Source organism: Castor canadensis, chromosome 13 (assembly GCF_047511655.1).
Source record: "Castor canadensis chromosome 13, mCasCan1.hap1v2, whole genome shotgun sequence".
Lineage (NCBI taxonomy): Eukaryota > Metazoa > Chordata > Mammalia > Rodentia > Castoridae > Castor > Castor canadensis.
Window position 1 is genome coordinate 37,710,661 of NC_133398.1, and position 10,110 is coordinate 37,720,770.

General features: G+C 41.4%; 1 non-coding gene across 1 annotated transcript; it reads left to right on the forward strand.

Annotated features, from left to right (window-relative positions):
* The first annotated feature begins 6,737 nt into the window (after positions 1 to 6,737).
* LOC141415916 (U6 spliceosomal RNA) lies at positions 6,738 to 6,844 on the forward strand. Its single transcript, XR_012440867.1, has one exon. It is a non-coding gene; the product is annotated as a U6 spliceosomal RNA (small nuclear RNA).
* Positions 6,845 to 10,110: the final 3,266 nt, after the last annotated feature.

Here is a 10,110-nt window from a genome sequence, read left to right on the forward strand (position 1 = left end):
ACCCCAATTCCTTCAGCGGGGAGACTTGCCTGCTCACTGGAAGACAGACCCCCCGACACCAAAGGGTTCCCATGTTCCACGTTAGTGATTCCTTATGAAGTCTCCTTCTTTCTGGGAACTCAACCCTCCACTCACTCTTTCTGTCTCCATGGACCCTCTTGTTGCCCACAGGCTTCCACCGGCCATCTGCTCAAAGGGGCCTGTTCTTTCTTTTGTCTCCCTGCACAGCACAGGCTAGCCCAACAGGCCCCCAACAACGGAAGCCCATCGCACCCCACCTTGGATTCCACCTTATTCCCAAGTTTCCAGCCTATTAAGTTCACTCAGGTACCCCATATCTGGAGCGCTGATCCGATTCTGAGGAACAGCTTGTGAGAGATGACATCATGGTTGCAGAGGGGACTGTTATGGGACCTTGGGGAATTCTCTCAAACTGTCATAAAGGACACATAAGCCCATTCTTCTCCTTGCTGAGAGCCAATTTTTCTTCCCTTCAAGCCACTTCTCCAGAAATCACAGTGCCAAGAGGCTAAGAGCTCCCGAGCAGAGGGGAGAGGGTAGGCTGAGGAGCAACAGTTTCTCTGAGATGAAGGCGACACCTAGTGGTGTTGAGGCAGAAATTAAGGACTTTTATTTGTAGGCAAGATATTTATTTATTGAACATTGGCTGTCCCTACAAACAACGTGGAATGGCAGGGCCCTTGTCTTTAAAGAACATACGATTTGAATCCCTAGGACGCACAGGCCATAGACAAGACCTCAATGACAATCTCTCCTGTCTCTAGCCCAGTAGAAATGGAAGCCTTAGGACTGTTCCTTCAACACCGAGGGATAGTAACTCTAGTTCCAGGCTGCCAGCATTGTCCACGAAAAAGACTTCTGTCTTATCTGAGGAGGAAAAAAGAAGAATGGAATAGCCAGAAGGGTGATGGGAAAATCCAATTTTAGATCAGTAAGCCAAATGATTGCTTTTCATGAGAGAAGCAAATCCAAAATGACACAATCTCAAAAGAATCATAGAATGTCAGGGATAGGACAGATTCTATAAGTAAACCTATTGTTCAATCCTCATATTTAAAGATAGCTGAAAACTAAGTCCCTGAGAGAGAGGTCACATAACTGTCTTCCCCTTCCCTCTCCCCTAACTCCCATGGCTTTTCTTTTGGGGGCGAGGGAGCAGTCCTGAGGTTTGAACTCAGGAGTCTTGTCTTGCACTTGCTAGGCAGTTGTTCTACCACTTGAGCCAGTCTTCCCTATCTCTGCCTCTTGAGAGGTTAGGATTACAGGCATGAGCCACCGCACCTAATTCCACATGGCTTTTTAATAGCAGGGCAAGACTAGAATCTTGGTCTCTAAAGTGGAGCTCTTTACAGATATTCTGCTGACTCATGGAACGTACAGTGTAAAGTTACAGTGTCAAGGCCACCAAAGACCCAGATGAGTCCCTCTGGAACACCTGTAGACCCCAATAAGGATGAGCCATTGTTACACAGACAACTTCAAGGACATGTCATTATTCTCAATGTTAAGGACAACTCTTCACTAGGTTAAGGACGATAACACACTCAGGTATTATTGCAGTTTGGATATGAAGTGCCCCTCCAAAAGGCCATGTGTTGATAAAGACTTGGTCCCCGGTGTAATGTTCAGAGGTGGAGATTTTGGGAAGTGATTGCATCATGAGGACTGTGATCATCAATAGGTTAATCCACTGATGGATTCATTATTTGATGGCATTATTGGGAGGTGGTAGAAACTAAGAAGTAGAGCCAGGTGCTGGAGGCTCACATCTATAATCCCAGCTACTTAGGAGTTTAGATCAGGAGGTTCAAGGCCAGCCCAGGCAAAAAGCTTGTGAGACTCCCATCTCAATGGAAAAAAGGTGGGCGCGGTGGTGTGCAGCAGTAAGCCTTCAATAGGAGGATTGCAGTCTGGGTCAGGCTGGGCAAAAATCAAGATCTATCTCTAAAATAACCAGTGCAAAAAGTGACTAACACAAGTGTCTTGCTGACTCCCTTTTCCTTCCAACTGGCCAGGTGTACTAAGATATGAGAAGGAGCCAGAGATAAGAGTTAAACGACTTAATGAAGATTTCAAATTAACATTCAGTGAAATTTTTTTGTTTTGTTCTTTCATTTTTGGAGGGAGGCTAAAATATTGCATAAGAGAAGCTGCCAACAGAGGGCAGAAAACAGCCATGGAAAGTAAGAGCAGATAAAACACAAAAGACACATTTCAGTAAGGAAAAGGAGTTAAAAGAGAATAGTAGTGAAGTGTATAGAAGGCAAAGAAAGACTGTGTTAAAAATTCTGCATTATTGGGCCAGTGTATTGGTACATACCTGTACTCCCAGCTACTTGGGAAGTGGAGGTAGGAGGATCATGGTTCTAGGCCAGCCTCAGCAAAATTAGCACAAGCCCCTATCTGTAAAACAAACTAAAAGCAAAAATGGCTGGGGACGTGGGGCAAATGGTACAGCACTTGTCTAGCAAGCATGAGGTCCTGAGTTCAGTCCCCAGAACCACAAAAATTAATTAATTTCTTTTAACCTCAGTGAAGGAGAGATAGAATCCTCTAACAGGTCAAACCATCACAGTCCACGTGCCCCCTTCTCTTCACTCCTAGTTTCCTCCCATACCACACAGCACACAGGATGGCTCTGGACCTGGGGTTCAGTTTACCTTGACATCTTTGAAGAGCTGTCGTGACTATCTAAAGGCTAAAGGCTTTTACTTTGAGTTCATGATTCTCTTTGTTTTTAAAGTTAAAAGGTTTTAAGACCTTAGTAGTAGAGCTCAAGCTTAGCCTGCATGAGACCCTGGGTTCAAGTCCCAGTACCCTCTCTCTCCCCTCCAAAAAACTGTTAAAGCATTTTCAAATCAGATATCAGCTTTCAAATTACCTGTTCAAATATGTGTTCTAAAAGATGGACTGGGGCCAGAAATAACTTTAGTGAAAACATAGTCCAGACTAGTAGTTTTCCAATGGAAAGTGCTTCACAGACAGCCAATGATACCTGAGAAAAATTGAAAAATTTTTAGGAGAAGCAACCAAATGCATTTATATTTTTGATGATTCAAGCTCCAGGTGAACCATATTTGCTCCATCCAGGCCTAGACCAGGACCCATGTGAGTGTCCGTGAAGGTCCTAGTGGCCTCCACTGCTCTCCCACACTTGGCCTGTCTTTCTAGGTACACATACTCCTTCCCTATTCCCACTCTCACCCCTCCCATTATTACCAACCCCACTATTTATTCACTATTGCTGGGGAGCATCTGATAGCATGAAGTCTCAAACATAATACACACTGATGAGATTGGGTGTGGTCAGGGTGGTATGGCCTTAGACTCAAACATACTACACTCTGTAAGTCTCTCTTCCACTTCATTTAATATTCTACTATCTTTACAAAGTCCTTCCTTGAGAATTGGCAAGAGGCAGATCCCAAAAGGAAAAGGTGTTCCCTTCCCTTTAAGTCCTGCTAAATTTACAAATACCTCACATAAAAAGAAGCAAAGGAGACATAGTCACTACAGCTTGCAGAGAATGAAAATATATTTGTCACTAACCTTCTGTTTAGAATTTTCTAGAGAAGTCAAAGTCTAGGAAGAGGAAGAGAAAAAATTGAAGCAAAACTGACAAAAACATATTCTTTTTGCATGTGCTATAATATGTCATGAAAACCAAAAAGAGTAGCTAAGCAGTGGCAATGAAAGATTGGTTGGCAAAGACCAGTGGAGAGGTTTCTGGCCAAATCCAGGTACAGAACAGCAAGTGCCTAATGTAGGGTAGGATAGAAATGGAGAGAAAAATGAATCTGAGATAATCTAAAAAAAGAAACAACAGGATTTGGTGGCAGACTGGATCTACAGGACGAAGAGGAAAGGCTCAAAGGTTACTACTGTAAGGCATGGGTCACAAAAGCCCCCAAAGTCTAGGAAGGAAGTGCAAATAAGGGGGAGGGCTGAATGGGTTTTGGCAATCCAGGAAGCCCCTGCTCCATCTAAAGTGGGTGTTGCCACTCTGGGATGAAGCCAAGGTGCCAGTTCTGACGATTTTTCCTTTGGATGGTTTCAAGTCTGTGGTCTCCAGTCTTGCCTCCCTCCTATCCAACCCCCACAATGTGTTCCGACGCCAAAGAAACCTTCTGAAACAAAAACTTAATTATGTCACCTCCCTGCTTAAAATCCTTAAATGGTTCCCCATGGAAGCTGTTTCTCAGAAGTTATTTTTAGCAGCAAAATCCTTCCTTCAAATGAAAATTTAAACATAAATCAGAAAAAAAGATGTCTAAAAAATGTCCAGGAGCTCCAGATGAAGGCAGGGGTGGTCCCAGAAGCCCCCTGCCCTTACCACTTTCTCAGTCAGGGCCTCTGAGGCAACTGCAGAGAAACTCTGGTCAGTGGCCTTCAAAGAATGACAACACAGGGCTAGGGGTATGCTCAAGTGGTAGAGTGCTTGCCTAGAAAGTGCAAGTCCCTGAGTTCAATCCCTACTATTGCCAAAAAAAGGAAAACAAAAAGGAATAGCACAGAAAAGTTTTCCAAGTAGTAACTATGTAGAAGTGATCTTTAAAAAAATCTGTTTCCAGACTCTCAACTTCTGTGTGTGCTCTTCCTTTGGGAGGCTGAGATCAGGAGAATCACGGTTTAAGGCCAGCCAAAACAAATAGTTTGTGAGACCCCATCTCCAAATTGTTTCAGCCCTTGTTAAGATTCTCTATGATCAGTACAGCCAAGGAGAATATATTAGTGATTCATTTTCTTTTAAAAGTCTGGAATACATTTAAAAAGTTGAATTTTACCACATACAAATTATACCTCAATAACCTGCCTTATAACAAACAGAAAAATGCAACTGAAATGTTTCGCAAGCCACCCCAAAATTTTAGGTACACTAAACTATCTTATTAGCAGTAAATTTACAAATTTAAATTTATGTAAATGTTGAAATGTTAGATTTCAACTTAAAACTGGTAAGGGTTATTATTTTAAGGAGCTCATGGACAAAAACATTTGAGTCATTTGAGCTGTGAGGTTCAAAATAACACTGAAAATCAATGGCTACATAGTGACCCTTAATGCTGTCAAACCCAAGCCTCCTTCTAACACAAATTTTGTAACAGTAGTTTTACTAACCTAAAATGAAGTGAATAGGTGACACAACCTATCTATATGCATAAGTTCAAAACATCGATAAAATGCTCTAACTATAATATAAAAAGAAAAATAGGGCTGGAGGTACAGTTCAGTGGTAGAACATGTGCCTAGCATGTGCAAGGTATTTGATCCTGAGCACTATACACATATGGGGGGAGGGGTAGAATGAGGGAAGAAAGGAGGGGATAATAACTTATAATAAAATAATAAGTATTTTAATATGTAAATGGTTTGATATAGCTATGTATAGATGGCTTAAGGAAGGACTCAGATGCTTCCACCTAATTACAAGGAATGATTAAGAAACATAGGCTCAAAAGCCATTTTATAAATAAATTAAACACCAGTGTTAGGATAGCAGATCAAACTTATTTATCTATGACACACTACACAACTGTTTGGAAACACATACAAAAATCTTGCAGAACTCAGGATATCTCAACTGTGCAGAATTCAGGACATTTATTTGACATCTAAAATATATTGCTAGTGTCTAGGAAAAAAGAGTAACCAGAAAAAATTTCTTCTTTCATGGAATACATTCTTATTATTCTTTTGTGTGGGTGTGGTACTGGGGTTATAAACTCAGGGCCTCATGCTTGCTAGGCAGGAACTCTACCACTTGAGCCACTCTTTCTTTGGGTTGGGTATTTTCAAGATAGGGTCTCTTGAACTATTTGCCGCAGCTAGTTTTGAATCCCAAGTAGCTAGGATTTCAGGCATGAGCCACCAGCACCTGGCTCTTGTTATTCTTAATTAATGTAGAGTAGCATCGTAGAGCTCACCATCTGTGGCCTTTAACTACTAAAATGCCAGTAACACCCACCTCTCATCACAGTAGCAACAAAAAATGCCCACAGATTTCTAAAATCCCCCATCCAGTGGAAGTCCTAACACTTTTGAGAGCCTCTAGCAGAGAATAAGATCCCTAGTCCACCACAATCTCCAGCTTTATGGCAGTCATGTATGCCTTTTAGACATAGATACTTACTTATGGCTCTGTAAGTGGGCCACATTACTCCATATTCCAAGTCCACCAACCTGAAAAAATCTTCTCTTCCCTTGTCTTAGAACTACTCTTCTTTGATGCCTTCCTAGGCCACCTTTCAGACCTTCACTTAATCCACTGTTTTTAAAGTAGCACCACCTCTCCTATTGAGGGTGTGTTATTCCATGACAAAAGGAATTTCATCCTGCTTCATCTCTGTGCCTCAACACTGGCAACATATTTTAGATGTTAAATAAATGTTTTCTCACTGGATAAATAAGGGTGCAGATGAAGGCACTGACACTAAAGGAAAGAGAAATAATTTTCTGAGACTGCAGGGAAGGATAGATTCAGGGACAATGGAGTCAGGATGGATTTAGTGACAGATAAATGTAACTTATCTGTTGAGCATTGAATTCAGTGGGGTATAAACTTGAGTTCCCACCCCTTCACAGCTTTACCTATGCCATGACAAATGTCATGTGCACACCTGATTACAACCTCACTGCCATGGGCAGGGTCCATAATAATTGGTGCCCTTTTTGGTTATTTATAAACTCAGCCCAATCTGCTTTAAAATTCTAGTCTTGTGCTCACATGGACAGCACATATACTAAAACTGGAACCATACATTGGAGATTGGCATGGCCTCTGCACAAGGATGGCACGCACATTCGTGAAGCTTTCCCTATTTTTAAATAAAAAAAGAAAAGAAAAAATAAAATTCTAATCTCGGGTCCAGTGCAGAGTTTACGTCCTCCCCTCTTGTAGGCCATGCTTGAGCCATAGCTTAAGGAACCTGAAATGGAGAGGAGAGTGTGGTCCTGCTGTCACTTTTCCTCCTCCTATTTTCTGGAAGTTTCTTTAGAAGAGTACTAGCTCTTCAGAGGTTGGGAACTGGGAGGAAAGTAGGAAGGATAGGGACAACTAACTGTGTATTTAATGGTGGCCTTTGCAAACTACTGCTCGCTGTGGATGACAGGCTACCTCAGCAGTTGTTTGGCAGATGTCAAAATACTGGCTTTCTTATGGGGCACTTTTGAGTTCTATAGAAGCTCATGTGAGGCCTCCTCACTGAGTCTTCGATAGGCATACCCTAATGTATACATAATTCTGGCCCAAGTCCTCTCTCTCTCTCTCTCTCTCTCTCTCTTTCTCTCTCTCTTTCTCTCTCCCTCTCCCTCTCTCTGTTTCATTATGAAGCCCAGGCAGGCCTTGCACACAGGATCCTCCTGCCTTAGCCTCCTGAGTGCTGGTATTATAGTTGTGGCATGTGCCACCAGGCTCCATGCCCTGCCAAATCATTTCTTTTTCTTTTTTCTTTCTTCCCCCCCTCCCCCTTTGGCATTGGGAGTTGAACTTAGGATCTCGTGTTTGATAGGCACTTGAGCCAAGCTGCAACCCTTCGAGTCATCTTGAAGGGTTCTGTTCCTAGCTTTTGTCCAGGAGGCAGTCTTTTGGATGGTTACCAACAAGGTGGCCCAAACCCAACTACCTTCCTCAGTATCCTTCTGAGCACAGAATATATCCTTACTAATGTAAGCAGAAGGAATACAGACAACTACTTCACTCTTCCCTTTCACCTCTCTGGTTGCCTTTCCTCTTCTCAGATAGGTACAGCACTGAGCAAGTCCACCGCCTAAACAGATAATCTAACCCTGGAATGAGAAATCAGTTTCTCCTTCTCATAGATTCACTTTGATAGCTCCTTGCTTGATTTTGGGGGCTGGGGGGGGCAGAATTCTCTGGTAGGCTCACGACTCCCTCCTTAAGTGGCATCTTGCATAGGCTGGGAATGGAGGCAGGATGTGAGGAATGGGTTAGATTAGTGACTGGAAATTGCAGGGCCATTTCTACTACTTCTTTGGAAGCCTGAGAGGGTATTTGACCCACTTACTCACAGCTGTCTCTAAAATGTGTGTTACCTAGTGCTTCCTTGCCCCTATCCTTAGATCCAGGTCCTAATTCCAGGGCAACAGGAAAAAAATCTGTGCAGTATCTTCTAGAATAATAGTGAAGTGAATGGAGGGTTGTATGAAATAAGGAGCTCAATGCATTCCTAAATGAAGACAAGGTCATCTGAGTGAGAGAAAGAACCAGGAGTTGAAGTTTCCAGCAGATAACAGAAAGAAAACAGACAGAACATCAAATGAAAGCCATGTTCACTTTCTCCCATTTTTTAAAAGGCACACATACATATAACACACAAAATTTTGCAAATTATGTCAGATGCACAGGGACCCAGGATCATCTGAAATCTTTAGAGGCCAAAGGACCCCACATTCTCAAATTCTTGGATTACCAGAAAGCAAGTAGGAAGGTAATAGTTCATCATTTGTCTGTGTAAGAGGAGGGGCAGATATTAGAGGCAAAACGAATGCCTGGAAGAAGGGCCAGACATCTGCAGATTTGCAGACATCCACAGAAGCAATCCATGCCAGATACAAATGTTCAAAATGTAGTATTCTAAGTATTCTGACTGCTTGAACACTTTTATATATTTAACTTCTTCAATATTAAGTCATGACATATTCTACTACATGGTAAAATATTACTAATGATTGAGAGACTTCAGAGAAGGAAACCAGAAATTTGATTAGACCTTACAATGTAACTATTGGGCTGGAAACTGGTAATATTGACTGCTTACCTGAAGGAGAATGAGACATCTGAGCAAAAATTTTGAGGGAGAATTTTTCCATTATTTATCACTTTGTATGTCTTTAATTTCATAACATATGTGCAAGTATTACCTACTTAAAATTTTTAATTAAAATTAACATTAATCATAAATAAGAAGTATAAAAATATACTGTGCATATTTTGAAATTTTAAAGGATGGCAAAGGGAAGGAAGGGATTTCCTTAAGTGCATAAACTCACATGATGAATTCCTCATAGCGAAACTGAGAGAAAAACTAAGTAAACCCTCTAGCTTCACTTGGTTTTAGTTGACTTAAAATCACTAATTTTGGAGGTGGCACAGCTGAGTAATATATTAGTCTCTTACTAGCTTTGCAATAGATAAGACCTCTGACATGTGGGTTTTGTTTTGAAGATAGGGTATCTCTATGTGGCCCAGCTTGGCCTTGATCTTCCTGCCTCCAGCTCCTGAGTACTAGGATTGCAGGTGTGCACCACTGTGCCCAGCTTGATATGTGGGTTATAATGATTGCCTAGGTTACTTTTCAGAGACTTCAAGGACATTTTTGTTGAAATCACCAAATCTTCCCTTGGTTCTGGATGTCTCGTGGGTGACTTTTTGACATCAGGAAGCCAAAAACTCCACCCTCATATCATGCTAATGTCACCATTTTCTGAACATGTAGGAAGTCATGAAAATTGCTTACACATGTGTTTCCCACTGATTACTTCACCCCCAATCAACTTTGCCCATGCCTCAGACTGTGCTTCTCTTCCCATAAATATCCCAAACCCTGTCTTCAGGAAGATGGATTTGAAACTTGAATCTTCCACTTCCATGCTTGGTGCTTTATGAATAATTTCTTTCTCTCTTGCAAAACTTGTCATTTTAGTGATTGGCATACTGTAGTGCAGGCAAAGCAGGCCTGGTTCAGTAACAAGGGCTGTATCAGGAACATTAAAACCATTAGAGGGCAGAATGGTAATATCAGAACTAAGAGGGCTTTTCTAAAGATCAGTAATTTGGGACCAAAAGATAAAGTATTACAGAGAGTGTAATCCAAGAAGATTAGGACTAAAAAAAGTCTTAGAAGAAACAGGTATCCAAAAGAAAAATAAACTTTCAAATTCGAATTTAAATCATTTCATGCATAATGTCATAAAACAAAGTTAAGATTGGTTGGTGGTATCTGTGACCTAAGAAAAAATTCAATTATTTGGATTTCCCACAAGGCGAATCTGGACAAAATACTAGACAAGATGAACTGAACTGTAAAGCTGACATAAACTTTCTTGAAAACCAAGGATGATAATCTAAAA